The sequence below is a fragment of the Arachis ipaensis genome, chromosome B8 (genome assembly GCF_059453495.1).
Source record: "Arachis ipaensis isolate K30076 ecotype BB chromosome B8, ASM5945349v1, whole genome shotgun sequence".
NCBI lineage: Eukaryota > Viridiplantae > Streptophyta > Magnoliopsida > Fabales > Fabaceae > Arachis > Arachis ipaensis.
Genome location: NC_142443.1, coordinates 28,851,130 through 28,875,034, shown reverse-complemented (window position 1 = coordinate 28,875,034; position 23,905 = coordinate 28,851,130). Strand labels below are relative to the sequence as shown.

Here is a 23,905-nt window from a genome sequence, read left to right as displayed (position 1 = left end):
AGAAAAGAAAGGAGAAAAAAAAGGTTTGGTGATGAGTGAGTAAGTAATTATTAATTAGACAACTACTCAAATGAAGATGGCAAAAATATCTTTTCATAAAGATGCTTTGTTTAAAAGTGTGACTTATTTATTTAGCTATATTTTTTTTTTATCAAAGGTAGGAGATTCAAACCCGCAACCTCTTAATTGAGTATGGAGAGATTATGCCATTTGAGTTATAACTCATTGCTATTTAGCTATATTTTAAACAAAGACAACATTTTTATAAATATCAAAATCTAACCATACAATTCATTATCCAATGGTCAAAAAAAATTTTTTCACATAAAGACAATTATAAATTTTTTATTGTAGTATCCACCTATTAATTAACCTCAGAAATGGCGAGAGAAGTAGTCCTAGGCTTCTTGTGGCTTGCTTCTTTGATGGCTGAAGTTGCTTCCCTAGCATTTGTGGCCAATGGCACCAAAATAAATGACACAAAGAATGGATGAACTCCAGCATTGTTAGAGAAATTCTTGACACTTTTTATAAGGGGATCTGCCAAAATGGATAAAAGAGCAATTCCTATCACCACATATGATATAGCCTTCATCCATGCCCATATTGATTTATCAATTACTGCTTTGTTTTGCTTCTCTTCTACAACCATGTCAGCCTCTTCCCATGTCTTCAATGTTCAATGAAACAGAACTCTAAATATTCTTTTGGAAGGTATGCAATCACACTTTACTTCCTTAAGGGGAAAAAAAAAACTCGAGCCAATAAAAATTATTGTTTTTAACTAGTATTTTTAGCCATTAATCTAATATTTTTAGTCTAATAGTCTAACAACATAATTTTAACCTATATTTTTAAATATTATTAATTAACTACTGACAAAAAATAATAAATTCTATTGATCCTCTAACATTTCTAAGATATTTAAGACTTCAGTCCCTAGAGAATTTTGTTTTAATGCTTTAGTTCTTTCTGTACATTAGTTAGAAAGATGTTTTTGGATATACTGCAGTTTTGGAAATATCGTTACTCTTTAACAATTTATTAGTATTTAGAGAGATATACTTATTTAACTTTGTATTAAAGATAAAAATTTGTTCAGAAATTGAAACAGATATAAAAATATACAAAATATTTCATTTCTAATGTAAAATTTGTTTGATTTTCACATAAAAATTAAAGATAATTAAATAGAGACAGAAATATAACTTATACATTTAAACTCTTGCTAAAATGTCAAACTGAACATATTTCAAAGATGTGCAATATAATTAATATTTTAAGAAGGGGAGTGCTAGGGGAACAATGAAAATTTTGAACAACATGAACAACCACCAATCAAATGAAAATACATTACACTCTAATTTAATGCTACTAATTAAATTTACTCTTTTAACTCTATTAATTTCAAAAATCTTGTTGGTTACCTATACTTTTCCTTTTAAGAATCAAAATGTCAAAACAAATATGTTTGGAGACAAACATGTAGAATTTTTTTTAAAAAAAACCACCAAAGATGAAGTTTCTGCAAGTTAAAGGTGGGACAAATAGAAGTAATGTTTTATGTACTTATCTTATATATGTCTTCCTAAGACTCAGAACTTGATAAAGAAGCAGGGCTAGAAGTAATGGATTCTATATGTAATTAAGTGTAGGATTAAGAGAAAGAATTATTATTGAAGATGCTAACCTTCTTATGGCTGTTTGTGAGGACTTTCTTCCCTTCTTTTTCTTTTCTTTTGTTTTCAATCCAGGGCTCAAAAACCTGTCAATGTTTTCAATGAATTATCATCATTATATAACCTGTGTTGTTAATACTACTTTATTCAAATTAACGTAACAGTTATTATTATTTTGAATTGAATTTTTTTCTTCTTCACAAGCTAATTAGTACATACATTAAAATATTCATATACCTGATATATTTCCTTCAATGATTTCCTTGAAAAATATTGTTTATTCAAAGCATGCTTTGTTTGATCAAGCCACTATGCAAGCCACTGACAAATTCATCTTTAGTTATTTTTTGGTCATGATTCCGGTCAAAAATTTTCAACACCTCTTCTATTTCTTTCTCCTTATTCATACTTGTCTCTGTTACTTTGTTTCTTAGCAACAGGTCTCTAAGTTCAGAAGCTGATATTCCACTGCTCCCATCTTGATCTATTTCTTTATACAACCTGCAAAAGTAGTAGTCAATTTAATTAGGTAATTGAATAATTAATACAAGAATAAAGAGATCAGCTATCCAATTTTACATATGTGAATTTTTCTTTTTTTGGAAGGACAAAAGAAATAATATGATTTTGTAATTGTTCAATTTTCAGTTTCGATTACAAGAATTTAACATACATAAGTTCAACCTGTTGTATGTGTAATCTTTTCAACTAAAAGTTATCAATTATGCTAAATGAATACAAAAAATAGTCATTAAATCAATTATTTGTATAGAATATATATTAAAATATAAAATATATATTAAAAATGTATTAAATAATATATATATTTATACACAAATAAATATATAATGACAAATTTAATAATTAATTTTTAATATGTATATAATATTTTTAAAAAATTATTTAAAAAGTCTTGACTTGACTTGTTTAATAAACAAATTAGGTCAAATTAAGCCTAATAATATATATAAATTAGGATGAAAATGCTAACAAACCATTGAGCTTATTTATACCTTTAAATTTAAGAATAAATTAGGGTATATTATTGTTATTGACAAATTAAACTATTTGATAGCAAAAATCTCACCTTCTGATGGCACTAACATTTGGAGTCCCATTCTTGGCGAGGATCCTTCGGAGGGTATTGGTTTGAACATGTTGCAATATTCTTAATATTAAATGATCATGTTTCACATATTCTAGCCTTCTTTAATCTTTTCTGTATCCTAGGTTCAAAAACCTGCACTTCAAATAGCATAAATGATTCTTACATATATATAATAGCTATCACAATTCTTACATACTTAACTTTCAATCTTTTTTTCTATACTCATGAGATCAAACAAAATGATTATATATATATATATATATATATATAATTAGACGTTGAGCGCCTGCGGAACACGAAGGCAAATTCCTTTCCAAAGAGGCGAATCACCACTTTTGGCCACGGGTTGAGGAACACCAACCTCCTCTCTCATGTATTCCCGGATGTGTTCCCCGATTCGCTCGTGGGACTTATAATATCTCTGCTCCTTGCTAATTGGCTTCGACGATCGAGCCTGCTTTCAGGTTTGTTTAAGACAGTAATCCAAACAAAAACAGCTAATATTTTGTTTACGCAGCACTATACTATTATAGGAGGATCTCTAGCCCTGGGATTGAGGTATTCAACAAACGATAAATTGGATCGGATTTTGCGGTTTTTTCTTCTACAGTACCTCGCCATCCCGGTTACAGCATTCCTTTCTATTGCGCCTAAAATTTCTATTTGGGGAAATGCAAGAAGAAATTCAGCTTGAAAGACTGAAGACAGAATGAACGGATCGAAGACCTATTCTTGTAACTGTAACCCTTGCTTGAGTCGACCCTAATGCTGCTTTCTTATATGGAGAATTCGATCGAGAAAGTGACATGGAGCCCCATTAGCTTCATCAAATTCATGGCTTTAGCACGCCCTCCCTCTTATAAGGATAAATAAAAATACTATAGAACCAGACCATATGTAGTTCTCGGTCCTTTTTTTATACAGTTTCTGCATTAATCAGTCAGAAGGAAAAGCAACCTATCTGAAAGTACAGGCATATCTTAGTGCCTACTACGCGGGGGTCCGCCAGTGAGCTCTAAAGCTCTCCAACAGCTCTAACAATGAATGGAGATTTCCAACCTAGATGATGCCCTCCTGTCACTACTACTCCAATTGGGTCCAACTACCAGCTCGAAGACCAGACGATATTTACTATAGGCTTAAGCTCGTCATTCATGCAATTCCCCCGTCCACGACTGATCTAAAAGTGCTTTCCTTCTAGCTTGACTTATTTTCTTACTTTCCATTCCAACGGTGGAAAGAGCAGCCGTGAGAAGCGGAAAAACCATCAAAAAACGACGATTGTTCGTGAAAGTTTCCACAGAAAGACCCATAATATATATATATATATATATATATATATATATATATATATATATATATATATATATATTAAAGTAGTAAAATGGATTCTCAAATTTTTTATTAGAAAAGAAAATGATTTTTGTTGATAAATCTGATAAGTGAAATACATAATGAGAAAAATGGCAGTGATAATGAGAGCAATAATAAAGGTGACATTTCTTGGGACATAGGAAAATTGGAATAAATTTGGAATTTGCATAATTGCAAGTGGTATGACCGAGACAAATCAGACAATCATGATCCATGCGGTGTAACTTGTCTCCAAATCTGTGGTAATGCCACGATCTGCCACAATAATAACAAAATAATAAGAGAAAATTACTAAAATGCCCTTGAAAATTTTAAATATCAAAAAAATAATTAAAATATTTTAAAACCAACAAAAAACTCCAAATAATATTATTAATGTGACAAGAAGAAAACCCAAATTATTTATAACACATAACTCCATCTTGAAACAGGAAGAACAAGTAACGAAAAAAAGTATTTTGTTTTTTTGAACGAGAGCTCAACACAATACAGTGGAGCGGTAGACAACCAAACTGTAGTCATGAAAATAAAGGAAATAAAGCAAAAGTAATTAAACTATCCCTATTGTCATCTTCGGCATTGCCATCAACAACAACAAGGTTTCAAACTAACTACTCCACTCTCCATAGCTAGTCAAGAATCTTTCAAACACCTCTTCTGGATTACTTTCTTTGGAATTAAAAATTCGCCTGTTCCTCTCAAGCCATACATTCCAAATAACCGCAAAGAAGCACAACATCCACCTATTCCGCTCCTCCTTTCTGTTTGCGACTCCTGTCCAGCTCTCAAAATGTTCCTTTAGTGAGCCTGGAATAGACCACTCTCTCCCGAAATCAGAAAGCCATCGACACCATACCTGCCAAGTAAACTCAACCCAGGAACAAGTGGTGAATATGTTCAACATCTTTTTTACATAACACACATATGTTGTCTCCATGACTAAGTATTCCAAACATATGTAGTCTTTTTTTAGTATTTACTCTTCCTATCAGAACAAACCAAATAAATAACTCCACTCGTGGTGGCGCCAAACCTTTCCATATGGTTCTGGTGAAGCTGAAGCTGGTGATATCCTCCGGGAGAGTATCTGATTGCACCACCTGCACAAAAGAGTTAGTTGAAAAATTTCTTCCTTACCAAACTTCCATAACTCTGTCTTGCTTGTCACTTGCTAGTTTAATAGGCCTTAAAGACTCATGCAAGCTATCTAATAATTCCAACTCCCATTGATATAGGCCTCGCCTCCACTGGAAGTTCCAAACCCATTCTAACCCATCCCAAAACCCACAATCCCCTATGACAGATCCTTGCTGGTTTGAAACAGAGAAGAGTCTCGAAAACCTCAACTTGAGTGAACCGCCTTGAAGCCAGACATCTTCCCAGAACAGAGTCCTCCTTCCATCACCCACCTCCATGGACAACCCAGTAATCATCTTATCCCTTACATTACTATCCTTGAGCTGCAACTGACATATGTCCTTCTATGGACCCCCTCTAGTAGGCAGTGGCTGGGTTGATAACATCATATTTGGATTTAAGTCGTAGCAGGAGCATACAACCTTCTTCCATAAAGGACACTCCTCCTTTGAAAAGCGCCACCACCACTTAAAGAGTAGAGCAGAGTTTCTAATCACTGCATCACCTACCCCCAAACCACCCTCCTTTTTAGGGGCCTGAATTATTTCCCACTTAACTAGTGCTATACCACTCCTACCTTCCTCCTTGCTCCATAAGAATCTTCTCTGTAATGATATCAACTTTTCTGCCACGGCCTTCGGCATCTTGTATAGGCTCAGGTAGTACACTGGCAAGCTATTCAACACAGACTTTATAAGGACTAGCTTACCCTTTTTATTCAGCACCTTAGCCTTCCACAAACTGAGCTTTTCCTCAACCTTGTCGATTATCGGTTTCCATGTCTTGACCGGCCTCAGGTTTGCACCTAGAGGAATACCAAGATATCTGACTGGAAGGTTCGCCTCTTTACATCCCAATAAGCTGCACATGTTGTCAGTCCAATACTGTTCACAATTGATTGGGATTAAACTGGATTTATCAAAGTTAATTGTTAACCCCGACATTATCTCAAAGCATCTTAACAATCTGACATAGTTTCTGATGGTCTCCTTCTCCGGTGGGCAGAATAATATAGTGTCATCTGCAAACTGGAGATGTGACAACTCTATGTTTTCCTTACCAATCAGCAGCGGCGAGATTCGTCTGTTCCTCACTGCCTCTCCTACCATCCTGTGTAGGACATCCACTACCAGAACAAATAAGAACGGAGACAGTGGGTCACCTTGTCTCAAGCCTCTCTCCATCTTGAATGGTTTTGATGGGGAACCATTTATCAGAATTGCCATGGACACTGTGCCGATACACTCCCTAACCCATTCTCTCCATCTCCAACCAAATCTCATCTTCTGCAGCACTATATCCACAAAGTTCCATTTTACCCGATCATAAGCCTTTTGGAAGTCTAATTTAATAATTGCCGCCTTTTTCTTCCTCGTCTTCAACCATTGCACTGTTTCGCACGCAATCAGTGCTCCGTCATGAATTTTTTGACCTTTCACAAATGCACTTTGAGACTCCCCTACTAGGCCTGGCATCACTAATCTCATCCTTCTGACCATCACCTTGAAAATTACTTTGTATATGCAGCCTACCATACTGATCGGCCGGAGGTCTTTGATCTCCTTGGGTCCAGAGTACTTCGGTGCAAGGGCCACCCAAGTAATATTGGAGTCAGACGGCAACCTTGATGAGCGAAAGAAGTCCAGTACAGCTGACGAGAAATCTGTACCAATCTCATCCCAACACTTCTTGATGAAGTTCATATTATACCCGTCGCTACCTGGAGCCTTAGAGAATTCACAGTCCCAAACAGCCTCTCTAATCTCCTCCAATGACGGTATTCTCTCCAACGCACTGGATTTTTCTTCGTTAATCCGGTTAACCAGTCCGTCCTTAAAACCTACCACCGATGATCTCTCATGGTGATACAAATCTCTGTAGAACTTCCTGATGGCAATCTTAATCCTAGCTTGATTTCTTACCAACTTTCCATTAATCACCAAAGCATCAATTCTATTATTCCTTCTTCTTGCCGACGCCAAGTTATGAAAGTAAGTTCTACCACCCGACCTGAAATAGACCAGCCTACATGGCTGGATCGGCGTTTGCATTTCGCCCAAACCCAGGACCTGAACACGCGTCCTGACTGACAGCTGCTTGATAGCTGGGGGAAGCGAAACTTCCTGGAAGGAGGCCTCCCCTCACGGGGCCCACCCACTGACAAGGTATATAAGGGGAGGGTCCTACCCCTCCCCAAGGTACGTCATCCTACTCCAACTCTTCGCATCACCTATACACTCTACTAACTTGGGCGTCGGAGTGTCATTGCAGGTGACACCCTCCCCCCCTCAATTCATCAAGAGCTCGGCAGATCCGCAGCCAACGCTAACCGTTTCCAGAGTCTAGACCGAGGCAGAGACCCATCTTCATACTCAATCGACAACCCGAATCGTCCGGTAACCTGACTTACCGAACATTGGCACCGTCTGTGGGGACTCTCCCCAACATGGATTTTGTTTTGGTTTCTGGTGGGGCCGGGACCCGCGGGGAAGGGATAGATCCCCGAGGCAGTGGGGTAGCCGCCAGAGCCCCCGTTTGCGAAGGCAGCAGATCTCCCCCGCGACACACAGAGGGACGACCCTTTGGAGGGACAGGCAGCGACAACGCTAGGATAATATAAGAGCTGCGCCACAGGGTGCAAAACTTGGAGCGAGAAGTAGCCAACCGTGAAAGTCATCAGCCCACTCCTAGCCAGGAACCTTCCCGATCCACACAAAAGGGAGAAAGGAGTCGCCGGAGGAGCCGCTCCAGGTGGACCTCGAGCCCCCGGACAGAATCAGAAACCCAGGAGAGCAGAGAAGTGCTAAGGAGAAGGCGAGACCTGCTGGTCTACGACAGATCGCCAACAAGAGACACCGAAGAAGAAGACTGGGAAAGCGACAGACGAGGAAGAAGAAGAAGCCGACCACCGCAAGTGAACCGCCGAGAAAGGATGAGGAGAGGCCTCCCTAACAGAGAACATGGTAGGGAAAGGCAACTGGTGGTCATGGGGGCAACCCCTTTCCACCACTCGATCCTTGGAGTACGGCTACCAAAGCACTTTGACAAGCCGACAGATATGAGGTACGACGGTACCCAAGATCCCCAGGAGCATCTAACGGCCTTCGAGGCTAGGATGAACCTAGAAGGGGTAGGCAACGAAGTGAGATGCCGGGCTTTCCCGGTAACCTTAACTGGGCCGGCGATTCGTTGGTTTAATGGCCTCCCCCAGGGTTCCATAACCACGTTTGCCGACATCAGTCGTTCTTTCTTGGCCCAATTTACCACGCGCATCGCCAAAGCAAAACACTCGATTAACCTGCTAGGGGTGACGCAGCAAAACGGCGAGCCGACCAGAAAATACCTGGACAGATTCAACGATGAGTGCCTCGAGATAGACGGCTTAACGGATTCGATGGCCAACTTATGCTTGACCAACGGTTTGCTAAATGAGGATTTCCGAAAATATCTCACCACCAAGCCTACTTGGACAATGCAGGAAATTCAGAACGTAGCCAGAGAATACATTAATGATGAAGAGGTAAGTCAGGTTGTGGCAGCCAATAAACGGCAGCCCGCATACCCTGGTGCCCGCCCGTCCGGTGGCGGTGAGAGGTCCAAGGAACACTCCAGAGACGGAGGAACGGCCAAGACTTTTAAACCCTTTCCCCGTGTTGGGAAGTTCACCAACTACACTCCCTAGCAGCTCCAATCGTTGAGGTTTATCAGCAAATTGCCGACAAGGGCATCTTGTCGAAGCCCCGACAACTCAGGGACAGGACAGAAGAAAACAAGAACTTTTACTGTGATTATCACAAGGGATATAGCCACAAGACCCAAGACTGCTTCGACCTGAAGGACGCCCTGGAGCAGCCCATCCGAGAAGGAAAGCTGGCCGAGTTCGCCCACCTAATAAGGGAACCCAGGAGGAGGGACCGGTCAACCGAGGACAAAAGTCACACTGTAAAGCAGAGACGGGAGCCCGAGGAGGACGCGGAACATGCCCTCACCGTGGTGAATGTGGTGATTGGAAGGGATGTCCCTCCCAGGTCGAAGTCGGCTAGTAAAAAGGACGCCAAGGTTCTAGCTATGTCCTCTGGCACCGCACCGACCTCTCGCAGGTTGCCCTCGATATCTTTCGGCCCCGAGGATCAATGGTTCGATGAGGTTACGGAGAGTCCGCCGATGGTGATCACGGCCAGGGTGGGCACCGGCCTAGTAAAGCGGATCTTGGTGGACACAGGAGCTGATTCCAATATCATGTTTTGCAATGTTTTTGATGCCCTGGGCCTACGAGACGCCGACCTCAGGGGTCACCAGCACGGCATGGTAGGCCTAAGTGATAACTTCATCAAGTCAGACGGCGTAATTTCCCTCCCGGCCTCCATAGGCGGAGGTAGGGGGAATAGGTCGCTAATGGCGGAGTTCGTGGTCTTAAGAGACTCGATGGCCTACAACCTCATCTTGGAGAGGAATACCATCAACGAATTTGGGGAGGCGATCTCCACCAAGTTATTGCTAATGAAGTTTGTAGCTGATGATGGATCAGTTGGGACCATCAGGGGAGATCTAGAGACGGCAGTCGCATGCGACAATGCCAGCCTCTCCCTGAGAAAGAAATCTAAAGAAGCATCCGGGGTCTTTCTTGCCGACCTAGACGCCAGGGTCGATGACAAATCCAGACCGGAACCAGAGGGAGACCTTGAAAGGTTCAGGGTTGGTGATTCAGAGGAGAAGTTTACCTTTGTAAACAGGAATCTGCCCCATGCCCTGAAAGAACCCCTCATAGAGATGATCAGAGCCAACGACGACTTGTTTGCCTGGACTCTGGCCGACATGCCAGGTATAGACCCCCAGTTCATGTCACACCAGCTGGCCGTGAGACCGGAGGCAAAGCCAGTGGCCCAAAGGAGGAGAAAAATGTCCCGAGAAATGGCGGAAGAGGTGGCCAAACAGACGGCCAGCCTACTGGAAGCGGGCTTTATACGTGAACTCGATTACTCGACCTGGCTCACAAACGTGGTCCTGGTTAAAAAGCCTAGCAGGAAATGGAGAATGTGCGTGGATTATCCGACCTTAACAAAGCATGTTCCAAAGATTCCTTCCCCCTACCGAACATCGATGCTCTTGTCGACGCGGCGTCGGGTTACCGATATCTGAGCTTCATGGATGCCTATTCTGGGTATAATCAGATACCGATGCACCCGCCAGATGAAGAAAAAACGGCATTCATAACGCCGGGAGGGACATATTGCTACAAGGTTATGCCGTTCGGACTGAAGAATGCGGGGGCCACATACCAAAGGCTGATGAACAAGGTCTTTAGGGACCTCATCGGCAAGACGGTAGAGGTATACGTAGACGATATCTTGGTCAAGACTGCCAGGCTCGAAGCCCTTTTAAGTGACCTGGAAAGCGTCTTCGCGTCTCTTTGTCAGCACGGAATGAGGCTCAATCCGCTAAAGTGCGCCTTCACCGTCGAAGCCGGTAAGTTCTTGGGGTTTATGATAACCCAACGAGGGGTGGAGGCCAACCCAGAAAAGTGCGATGCAATCATTCAGATGAAGAGCCCAGGGAGCGTGAAAGATGTCCAAAGGCTGGCAGGCAGAATCACAGCACTATCTCGTTTCCTCGGCGCATCGGCAGCCAAAGCTCTACCTTTCTTTAACCTAATGAAGAAGGGAATCGCGTTCGAGTGGACCCCGGCATGTGAAGAAGCTTTCAAGCAATTCAAACAAATTGTCTCGGCACCACCCGTCCTCACAAGACCTAAGAAGGGAGAAACGCTCTACTTGTACTTGGCAGTAACCGACGAGGCCTTGGTGGCGGTCTCGGTGTGAGAAGAGGGGAAGACTCAACAACCAATATATTTTGTGAGTAAAGCACTACAAGGAGCAGAGCTAAGGTATAGCAAGCTGGAGAAAATGGCGTATGCGCTCTTGACATCGTCGCGCAGGCTGCGGCAGTACTTTCAAGGACACCAAGTAATCGTCAGGATGGATCAGGCAATCCGGCAAGTACTCCAGAAACCCGACTTGGCGGGTAGAATGATGACTTGGGCTATCGAACTCTCCCAGTATGACTTACAGTATGAACCCAGGCACGCGATCAAGGCCCAAGTCATGGCTGATTTCCTGGTAGAAGTAACAGGAGACCCAGACGGGGCGTCAAACACATGGTGGAAGCTCCACGTTGACGGAGCATCCAACCAAATGTTCGGAGGAGTAGGAATCATCCTGGAGATCCCAGCCGGAGTTATATACGAGCAGTCAGTCAAATTCGACTTCACGGTGTCAAACAACCAAGCAGAATATGAGGCCCTGCTGGGCGGCCTAGCTCTAGCAAGGGAAGTCGGAGCAACAAGACTAGAAGTGTGTAGTGACTCGCAGGTTGTTATGTCTCAGACCAATTGGACCTACCAAGCCAGAGACTCTCTGTTACAGAAGTACCTGGAGAAAGTCAAAGAATTGAGCAAGCAGTTTGAGGAGGTCACGATCCAACACATTACGAGAGAAAGAAACACACGGGCAGACCTCCTGTCCAAGCTAGCAAGCACAAAGCCAGGGACTGGCAACCGATTCTTCATTCAAGGTTTGATGAAAGAACCAGCAGTGGTGCTGCAGCTAACCCAGTCAGAGCCTTGTTGGATGAACCCGATCATCGACTTCTTGGAAAAGGCCAGGCTCCCCAACGACGAGAAGACAGCCAAAGCAACAAGGCGGGAAGTGGCCAAGTATGCAATCATACAGGGCCAGTTGTTTAAAAAGGGGCTTAGCCAGCCATTGCTGAAATGCCTACTCCCCGATCAAACGGAGTATGTTCTCCGGGAAGTCCACGAAGGATGTTGTGGTCACCACATCGGGGGGAAGGCTTTAGCCAGGAAGCTTATCAGGGCCAGGTATTATTGGCCCTCCATGATGGCGGATTCTAAAGAGTTTGTGAGAAGGTGCAAAAGATGCCAGAAAAACTCTAACTTCCACAAAGCGCCGGCAACCGAGCTCAGTCTTCTCACGGCTTCCCGGCCTTTCTCAAAATGGGGAGTTGATCTATTAGGACCCTTTCCGATCGGACCGGGACAAGTCAAGTACCTGATAGTGGCAATTGATTATTACACAAAGTGGGTAGAAGCAGAGCCGTTCGCCAGCATTTCCTTAGCCAATTGTCAAAAGTTCATGTGGAGGAACGTAATAGCAAGATTCGGGATCCCGGAAGTCGTCATCTCAGACAACGGGACCCAGTTCGCTGATAAAAGGTTCGGAAAATTCCTGGCCGGCTTGGGCATAAAGCAAAAGTTCTCGTCAGTTGAGCATCCCCAAACCAACGGACAGGTAGAGGCTGCGAACAAGGTCATCCTACAAGGCCTCAAAAAGTAACTTAACCAGAAGAAGGGGGCGTGGGCAGACGAACTAGCCTTAGTTCTCTAGTCTTACCTCACAACTCAACAGTCGACCACCGGAGAAATACCTTTCCGACTCACCTATGGGGTAGACGCAATAATACCCGTGGAAATCGGCGAGCCGAGCCCGCGACTACTCTTGGGAGGAATCGAGGAGGCCGTTGAAAAGGACTTGGTGGATGAGGCCAGGGAGATGGCCCACTTATCAGAGACAGCGCTAAAGCAAAGAATGGCCTTACGCTACAACGCCAAGGTACTCAAGAAAGAGTTCGAGCGAGACGACCTGGTCCTAAGGCGCAATGATATCGAAGCCCCGACACCCAGGGAAGGAAAGCTGACGGCCAACTAAGAAGGCCCTTACAGGGTGAAAGAAGTGATCGGCAACGGCGCCTACAAGTTGGAATGACTAGATGGCAAGGAAGTCTCGAGAACGTGGAACTCGAATAACTTGAGAAGATTCTACTCATAGAGTAGACCCGCCAGTTTAGTAAGAATACCTTATGACAAATCACTTGTCATCTTCTACTTGTCATCTTTTACCATGTTACAGTCAAGCTTGTTACCATTATTATTCGTCATCTTTTGTTATTTATTTTGTTTTTTGCGTCGCTTGTTATTAAGAAAGGCGTCGTAACGAGTAAACGGACTCGGGGCTGATCACCCCAAGGACCACAAAACTACAAACGCCATAACGCGGCTACTAAAACGGTAAAAGCCTTATCCCGGCTTCACCAATTACCAACTAAACAACAAGGCGTTCGCGAACAAACGAGTTAATACCAGCAAACGGTAAAGAAAACAAGAAAAAGTAAACGCCGACAAAATGGCAAACAAACATTGTCATAAAGTACACAAGTCTAAAAAGGTCGCAAGGAGGGATTACAAGTCACAAAATACACGTTACAGATATACAAGTCACTTCTTCGGAATGTCAACAATTTTGCCATCCCTGATGGTCTTAAAGACGCCAACGGCGGAGGTATCAAAGTCAGGAGCCAGGAGCTTTACTTGTGCCTTTAGAGCCTCCTCAGTCGTCAAGATAGCATTCCTCCCCTGCTTAACAGTGTCTTTATACTTCTTCTTGAATTCAGTAGCCTCATCCTAAGCAATCTTGACTGAAGAGAGAGCCTCATCACGCTCTTTCTCTAACGCGACCACTCAACCCTGAGCGGTGTTAAGCTGACTTTCCAAAGTGAGCTCCCGCTCGGTAAGTCGTGCCACGGCCGCATCGGAAGTCTTTACCTTTTCTTCAGCAGTCTTCGTTTCCTCCTCCGCGGCCTTAGCCTTCTCTTCGGCCACCTTGGCCCTCTCCTCGGCAGCAACCAATTGCTCCCGAAGTAGTTTCACTTCATCCCTATACTTTGAGTTAGCCTTAACTGATGACTCAAGCTTTGTCTCCAGAGTCCGTGCTCCCGCTAGAGCAGATTCAGCTTTCCTCGCTATCGCGGCACCTCTGAGCAAGCAGCGATACATCCATCTCACCTGCGAAGCAAGGTCCTCGCCGTAGAAGAAATCCTCCGTGCCAGGAAGTAACTGGGAGTCAATGAAGTTTCCGGCATCAAAGTTCTTCTCCATAACAGTAAGAACCCCCTCCGGGCTAGAAGACGGCCTCTTTTGCCTTGGCTCCTCGATTATCTCGAATTCGGGACTAGCAGATGATTTTCTTTTCTTGGGATTATCATCTTCCTCCTCAGCCCCGTCAGGTCGCGAGCCCGAGCCATCCCCCACCTCCAACCGAGGACCCGAAGAGGCATTGACCTCGGGACCCTCCCCCTGAGCAGACTGAGACTGGGCCTCAGGCTCATTGACGTCGTTACCTGGGGCCTCCTGATCAGGGGTAGCGGAATCATCATCACTACCGGCCAAGAAGGTGTTATACAAACCCTCAAGTCCAGTCACCTCGGCAGACATTGACATTGCAGCAAAACACAGAAAGAAACTACGAGTCAAATCAAGCAGAAAAATCAAAACAACATGCAAGGAAAAACAAGTCGCTAGACAAGCAAAACAATTACTCACAGATATAACTCCTAGCCATGTTCCAGTCACCCAATAGAAGATGAGGGTTGACAAGGTTTTTCCCAAAAACGGCCAACAAGACATCGGCAACCCTCTTGTTTTCGGGAGACAACCCTTTGTATGTTACTTTGGTAAAAGCGTTGGCCCCTGCCCTAAAACTCCAGTACGTCGGTATGCGACGTTCCCCCTCTAGAGTCAACCAAAAGGGGTGCTGACCTTCGGCTGGGCGGACCTTGAAGTACTTATCCTTAAAACCATGGTAGGAATCTTCAAACACGCCAAAAATTCGTCGGCCTTGGGCCGACTGAAAAGACATATAGCCTTTCATAGCCTTCCCCTGTTTTGAGGGGTTTGTAAGAGTAAAAAGGAAAAGAAACACTTCTACGGAGACCGGCAGCTCCAGGTACTCACACACCATCTTGAAGCAGCGAATGGAAGCCCAGCTGTTCGGATGCAATTAGGACGGTGCTACGTCACAACGGTTGAGTAGCGCCATCTGAAAGGGGGAGAAGGAAAGGCGAACTCCCAAGCGAGTGAACATGGCCTTGTACAGCCACATCCAATCGGGGACCTGGGGAGAGTGCAGATTTAATTCATATATGCGCTCGTTATCGGCAGGGACAAAGGCTGCGTAGTTAGCTTCCTCGTCGGTTCCCCTGCAAAGGTAGTCGGCCCGTCAAAACTCGTCAAGTTCCTCCAGGGACATTTGGTTTGGGGTCTCCTTTACGTCTGACGTCACCCAGGCGTACCGGTCGTATGGAGCCGGTCTCACTTCCCTCACAACACGACGCCGATCCATACCTACAGTGGGGGCACCACTCAAAATCAGTCTATAAGCCCGGGAGGCCGGAAGTATTACCAGAAAGCTACGACACCACCAGAAAACTATAGATTGCCTATCCATCAGTCATAATCCTCGAAATAAGAAGACCGAAAAAACAAAATCCTAAAATGGTAACCCCCTACAGTACCTACCTAATGCTAAAACACAAGAGGATACGCAATTCACATCAATCAGTTCATACCAAACGCACATGCAAAGCGAAAAATAAACACCAATACTAAGAAAAAGGATAGGAAGCTTACCAGAATAGGAATGATGATGAAAAGGGATCGAAGAACTGATAAGAATCTGGACGAAGCAGGAGTTTGCGATGGGGGTTCTTACGAAAGAAATGAGGGAGCAATGAAAATGTAGTGAAACTAAAGCAAAACCAAATGGAAACTGTAAAGGAAACCAACTCTGAGAAGCGCAAAAGGCAGAGGTACAATGGTCTTTTCTCGCAGGGTTTTGAACTGCCATTAAGAGCATTAAATGCTCGGCGCGGTAAACGAGGCGACAAAGGACACACCCCTACAACGAACAGGTCTGTACACGCGTAGGAGGCGCGTCCTCACCACGAGGGACTAGCAAGACGACGACTGGGCAAAATGGAGAGAGGGAACGCACCATACACGACGCTTACGTCCGCATCTGGCGCGTTGGGGCACTGTTACGGCCCAGCCCAGCTGAGCAAGTCTACCGCCCGACCCGAAACGGACCGGCCTACACGGCCGGGTCGGCGTTTGCATTCCGCCCAAACCCAGGACCCGAACACGCGTCCTGACTAACAGCTGCTTGACAGCTGGGGGAAGCGAAACTTCTTGGAAGGAGGCCTCCCCTCGCGGGGTCCACCCACTGACAAGGTATATAAGGGGAGGGTCCTACCCCTCCCCAAGGTACGTCATCCCACTCCAACTCCTCGCATCACCTATACACTCTACTAACTTGGGCGTCGGAGTGTCATTGCAGGTGACAGTGACACCTCCCTCAATTCATCAAGAGCTCGGCAGATCGACAGCCAGCACTAACCGTTCCCAGAGTCCAGACCGAGGCAGAGATCCATCTTCATACTCAACCGACAATCCAAATCGTCCGGTAACCTAACTTACCGAACAATAAGATATAATATTCAGACGAAGTACTTTGACTCTTTTAATTTAAGTATGCAAATCGGAATAAACTATTTTTTTTTTTTTGATATTTTTTTAGTTTGGTTGGCAAAAAATTAATTTGTTATGAATTCAAGTTTTATTTAAAGATTTTTTGTTAAACAATGAGTTTAATGTTTACATAAAATAAAATTTAAATTTTTTATAATTATTTAAGTAAACTAGTAAACTAACTACTAAATTAACTTAAGTTGGTGGGACAATTTACTATTAAAACAGATCAAATCTGTTATAGGCATTAATTTAAGGACAAAATCATTCATTTAAGATAATCTAATAGGTTGTTCAGTTTGACAATAATCATGATGAATATATAACTAGATCTTACATTATATTTAACAATAGAAGAGTAAGAATAATTGAGAGATCTAATTCATCATATCTTAGCTTCTTAATTTTTAAACAGAAAATTTTAATATTTTTAGTTTTTAACATATATATTTTAAATTTTTATTTGTTTAAGTGTTAATAAAAAAAAACTAAATTAAGACTCTTAATAATTACTCAAATTAATATTTGCAAAAAAAAAAAAAATAAGTAATACTTAAAATCAAGTCCAAAAAAATTTACTCTAACACTTTATTTTAACAAATTTTAATTATTAAATTAATCTTTCATATTTTATTTAATTAATTTTATGCCAAATTTTTTGTTAAAAAAGTTAGATATATTAATTTCTATCATTATCTAGTAAAAAATGTAAAAAAATCAGAAAAAAACTTTAATTTTTTTAGATTAATCCTTTCACATAAGCAGTCTAATATGAAAATCAATTTGGTAGCTAAATTTATATAAAACAAATTATTTATATTATTTTAAGTATTACTGTGTCTTTCCATATATATAAGTTGGGAAGAGTTTCAAGTGTATCAAAAACACCGATATTTCAGTTGTTTTAACCATTAATTTGAATTAAAATATATATATATATAATATATATTAATTGAAATCAACGGTTAAAACAACTGGAATATCGATGTTCTCAATATACTTAAAAATTTTTCTATGAGTTGTATGTATAAGAGTTGACCAATTAAAGGAGTGAGGTGGAACCGTGGAACTGACCTGTCAATGCCGCTTTGAGAGTGGTGAGTTAGAACCTTGAGAGAATATTCTAGAATCTTCATTCGTATGCTGAAATTCTTTGCCGCCAGTGACAACACATGTTCCCACACTACCGTCACAAGCAAGATTGACGATCCAGCCAATAACCCTACTCCAGTTGCAGCATATTCTCGTGCTATCTCGCCACTGCTCACTAGTCCAGATACTTTCAAAATAAAATAAAACAATTATTGAAAAGAAACAAAAATTCAAAATAAAAAATAAAAATTTACGTACAGATTTTTACTTCAAGTTGTAGATGATTTGACAAGTTTTAGCAAAGAGAAAATAATATAAGCACCAACGCTACTATTTCAAACAAAAATAATAAGAGAAGTGGAGTTAATTATTTCAAATGAAGCAAGCGCTATATCAAGATTTGTGATTTGTTATGGTGTTAGTTATTTCAAACTTTTAATAGTAACATCAAGTTGCATTCTTTGTTCCGAGTAGGATTCTAGTTTTCCATATTGAATCATTACATTTCTTCATAATAAGTTAACACCGATTATTGGTGCAAAATATATAATTATGTACTAAACTAGCTATACACGTATTGTGCAAAGTCATCATCAGCATCATTAACAGATAACACAAAACTAGAAGTCTAGAAAATATATTCAAGTTTGAAAATATGCAAACAATAAAATTATGTGCTAAAACGATGCTTTTTTTTTATAGATGTCACAAGATAAATCATCATCTATATATCCTTTGACTATTGAATGAAAATATATAAAACGAATTAGTAGTTTTTTTAGTTAATATTTCAAAGCATAAGTTGAAGCATTTACATTATTCAATTAGTGTTATATTACTATCTAATACAAAATTTACAAGGATAATTAAGTGGTCAGTAAAATAATCCTTTTGTAGTTGAAAAATATTAATGAGGGCAACTTCAACATGTTTCAAATAATTTTGCAAGTTCAACTCACTTTACAAGTCTAATTAATTTAAAATTTAATTATTCTGTTATTTTTTATAATTTTACTAGATTTTCAATTTTTATAATATAAAAATTTATACAAAATAAAAATGTGTATAATCATATCCTTATTAGCTAGTTATTATTTTAAGAAAATGCAATAATTTTAAAATATTTATTTTTAGAATATTTCATAGTTCATCATATGTCAAATACAAAATATAAAAAAATATTGTGTATTTTTTAACAAAAAATAATTTGAGAAAATTTAATTGAACATTTTTATCTAATATAAAAATTAAATTATTGCAAATTCTTAAAATATGAGAATCTAACTGAAAAGTTAATAGAACTACTGTAAGGATAGAAGAATAATAAACCTTAATTTACTCTAATGAAAAAAAAAAAAAAAGATATAGTTATTAGTTTATTACCAAGAAGAATCAAGGACTCAGGGAGTGCAGCAAGGATATCAAAGGCACTAGCACCAAAGATACCAGGTCCAAGAATATTGAAGATTTATTCACCCCATTAGCCAAATAGGTTGAATTCAAATTTCTAAAAATAGGATATATAATACAAATAATTGAAGTCGTGCATGTAAAGGGATACTTGCCCCTTAGGTTATTACCGAAGAAGTTGGCTTGCTTTTAAAAAATTATTTATTTATTTATTTATTTATTTTGTAGTATCATTTCGTTTTATAGAGATAATTGAGCAATTTTGTTTCTGTTGGAAACAAAAAAAGAAAATAATTTGTAATCCTAAATCAATCAGACAAAATTTTATCAGTATAAAAAAAATTATTTTAGTACCAAATTTTTTCATATTTATTATTTTTTTTATCCTATAAAATAGTTTTAATTTGTCATAAAGAAAAATAATACGCACGATTTCGTTATGGAAAAGATATTATTTTCATGTCTGTTTATCCTCTCTTAATAATGATGTGTGTAACAATCTAATGACACCAGTCATTTTGGAAGAAGTTAAGGCAGTTGTCTTTAACATAAATTCCTATTAGCCTTCAAGTCCTGATAGTTTTTAAGTTTATTTTTTTAAAGAATATTGAGAGACGATTGGATTTGATGTTTGGAATTTAATTTGCATGTTTTTTTGGGTAGTCCCTTTAACCCCAAGATGGTAGAAATTCTAATTGTTCTTATTCTTAAGGTAGAAGTACTATCTTCTATAAAGAATTTTAGGTCTATTAGTCTTTGTAATGTGGTGTATAAAATTATTACAAAGGTTCTTGTCAACAGACTTCCACTACAAGAAAAACACTGAGTATCATCGGATAATTTACCGTCAGATTTAGCGTCGCACATTAGCATCGGCTTTACCGATGAATTTATGGACGGTTTTCATGTGAAATTTGTTAGGTGTTACTAGTGGATTTTCATTTCTGATGGTAAATTCGTCGGTAATAGTTGGAGGAAAAATGAAAAAAATAGGCACAAAATGTAGCATGAAATTTACTGGCGAAAAAATCCACTGGTAAACCTATTTTAGTTGAACACTGCATTTTAACTAGTGACCGCAATGCGTTACCGTCGGATTTATCTAGTAACGAACACTAAAATTCAAAGGGCGAACTCTCTCCCCCTTTATTTCGAAATCTCATCTCCCTCTCCTTCTCTCTCTAACCTCTCTTCTCCCTCTCTCTCTAACCCTCTTCTCTCCCCGCCGCCGTCGGCCCCTCCTGTCGCCGCCTCCTCTTCCCCTCACCGAAACTAGCTCGTTCCTCCTCTCCCCTCCGTCAATTGTAACTCTCTCTTTCTCTCTCTCTCTTTCTCTCTCTCTCTCTTTGTTCATGTGTCGCCGTCGCCGTCCAGCACCGCCACTGCATCTCCCTCCCCTAAGTTCTTCTTCTTCTGTTCGCTCCTCAAGTTTCATGGTCACTTTTTTTTTGTTTAAGTTAATTTAGGATTTAGTTATATGTTAATTTAGGATTTGATTATTATATGCTAATTTAAGATTTAGGGTTAAGTTAATTTAGAATTTAGGATTTAGTTATATGTTAATTTAGGATTTAGGATTTGATTATCATATGCTAATTTAGGTTTTACGATGAAGTTAATTTAGGATTTAGGAATTAATTATACATTAATTTATGATTTAGGATTTGGTTATCATATGCTACTTTAGGATTTATGAGTAAGTTAAGCTTGATATCAATAATTAAGATGCACTTTTAAGTAAATTTATATGAACATAAATTGCTTTAAATTTAGCACTATGATTCCAAATAAAGATAGATATATGTATATGCTAAGTAAAAGTGTGTGTTATATGTACAACATTATATATATATATATATATATATATATATATATATATATATATATATATATATATTATGAATTTAAGTATGAAAATAAAGTGAACTTAGAATAAAAAGATATATGGTAATGGTGGTATGAAGTTTCTTCACATGGCTTTCAAACAAAAAAATTAAATATAAAAAGTATGTACTTTCCTAAATGTTGAAGGATTTGTATAGTATATAAACTGATTAGTGTTAATAATATATTTTCTTTGTAGACATGACGACGGGTAGCAGAGATAGATCGAGTGGGTCTCGTGGTTATGGTAGAGGAAGAATTTTCACTGAATCTCCAGGGACTGCTCTGTCATCGCCCTCTACCTCGACTACTCTGTCGACCCCTGTGACGGCACAGGCGGGTCCAGCGGACCAGTAGTTCTCATGGTCCCGAACCCAAACTGCGTGCTTCCTTCTGCTATGCCCCCTACAGATCCAACGATAGAGTCTACGGTGGGTGATTCGTTTAACGCGTCCCAGCAAGATGCCCCTCTACCACCGACTGTCATACTAATGAGGATTTGGCCTGATAGCATGCAGGCGTGAATTATTACTATTTTAATATCTTTTATATGGATAAGGTTTATGTGTTTGTTAATCTTAAGTTTTTTTCATTGACAGGTTTACACTGAATAATGTATGTACACAGGAGATCTCTGAGATGATTAAGTCAATGTACGACCATCCATGGCTGAGTTACACGATGAATTAACTGTATTTGAACTATATTTTATTTCAACTAACTAATGTTGTTGAATCACTTTGTGCAGTTGAAATTTATATGGGATACGGAACATGATCTCATGATCAGGAAGATGTATGACCACCGGACAACTAAACGACTTCACCAGATGATTAGCGACGTTCGTCAGGGGCATGACCACCTAACAATTTGGATCCATCTATCTATCTAGAAAGAACTGGAGGCCCATTTTAGAACTGATAAGGGGTTCAAGCATCACCGTCTGACGAACGTCGCTAACAGAGATTCGCCGAGGTCGTCGAAGTATACAGTTGGGTTGGCGACCTTCATGAAGACGAAGAACAGGTTGGTAAGTTGTTTGCTAATGTTTGTTAATTATTACTTGAATTAGTTGTTTCTTGATTTATTTTATTGGTTGATTTCAATATGTGTAGTTTAAGTTGTTGGATCGTAAGGCGACACTAGCGGAGACCTTCAAGTATACCCATACGTTGAAGGCCAACAAGGAGAGATTTGTTGATGAGAAGTCTGCAGCTCATTATGTGAGTTTCAATTAATTCTAAGTTTGAGATTTATTCGGTTAAAAGTTAATTACCTGTAATCCTAATCACAACGTGTGTTACACAAGAAGACTACATTGCAGAGATTGGCGACCCATTAATCCCAGCTGCCTAGTGAGAACGACGACCCCAGCTCTGATACCTCAGTGGTAGATCCTGATAGGGTTTAGTGCGAGACCGCCTTTGAGACCCACAAGAATCACATTTTCAGGTTGGGGTTGTTCTTCGCCAATGGCCTCCGCGCCTCTGCATTGGCAACTTCATCTGCATCTACCTCTGCCACCAGCCCTACCGATCCCGAGGAAGTTGTCTACTTGAGGGAGGAGGTACAGACACTCACACAGGAGCTTCACCAACAAGCTCAGCAGTCTGAACAGAAGTACAACAAGCTTCTTACACGCATAGGAGACACTGCAGCCATAAACTCGCAAATAACGGAGAAGCTAGAGCGTTTGCGAGAGCAGATAGAGGTGTTCAACGCAGATGCATGCTGGAGGCAGTGGTGTTGCTAGTAGGGCACCGATATCAGCACCTACTCCGCTGTCTCAGCAGGGGGAAGACGATGACGGCGACGATTACCGAGATCTATAGGGTTTAAGAATTTAATTTATTTTATGTCTATTTCATTGTATTATTCTCCTGTGACATTTTATTATATTCAGACAATTGATATTTAATAAAATCATTAGTTGATTTCTGGTAATTTTGAATTTCTGTCCTAATTACGTTAATAAGAATTATAATTTGACTACTAATTGTGGCTTAATTGTAAAAAAGAAAAACTACCGTATAATTTACCGGCAGACAAATTTGACGGTAATTGGGCGACAAAACACGTAACATGGCGCCAAAGTTACCGTCAGTGTAATCCGACAGTAATCAGCAACTTAGTCTTGACAAATTCATTAAAAAACCGACGAAAAAACCGTCGATAATTAGTGTCGGACAAAATAATCTGCCGGTGAACAATTTTCCGGTGCTATTTATACCGTCAAATTCAATCTGACGATAAATTATTTACCGTCGAATTTATTTGATGAATCCGACAATAAATCCAACAGTACTCAACATTTTTCTTGTAGTGTTCGTCCTTTTCTTGTTGATATTGTTGGCCCACTTCAAGGTGGTTTTATCACAGGGAGAGGATCTCCAGATAATATCATCATTGTGCAAGAAGTCCTCCATTTCATGATGCATACTAAGTCAAATAAAGGTATTCTAGCTTTTAAAATATATTTTGAAAAGACTTATAATAGGGTGGATTGGAGATTCCATGAACAAAATCTTCAGTATTTTGGTTTTCCTGACTTTATTATTAGACTGATTATGAATTGTGTATCAGCATCTTCTTTGTCTATCCTTTGGAACGACAGTGAATTGGATAGTTTTCTTTCAAGGCATGTACTTAGACAAGGTGACCTAATGTCACCTTATCTTTTTGTTTTGTGTATAGAACATCTGGCCTATTATATCAATCACCAAGTGGATGAGGGTAGTTGGGAGCTAATTTTTGTGTCTAAAAGGGTCCTAGAATTTCTGACCTGATGTTTGCTAATGACTTATTACTTTTTTGCAAAGTTAGGAAGAAACAAGTGCAAATGGT

The 23,905-nt window shown here is 40.3% G+C and overlaps 1 pseudogene; it reads right to left on the bottom strand.

The window, feature by feature from the left end:
* Positions 1-364: 364 nt before the first annotated feature.
* On the bottom strand, positions 365-20,612 carry LOC148547550 (sodium/calcium exchanger NCL2-like; annotated as a pseudogene).
* Positions 20,613-23,905: the final 3,293 nt, after the last annotated feature.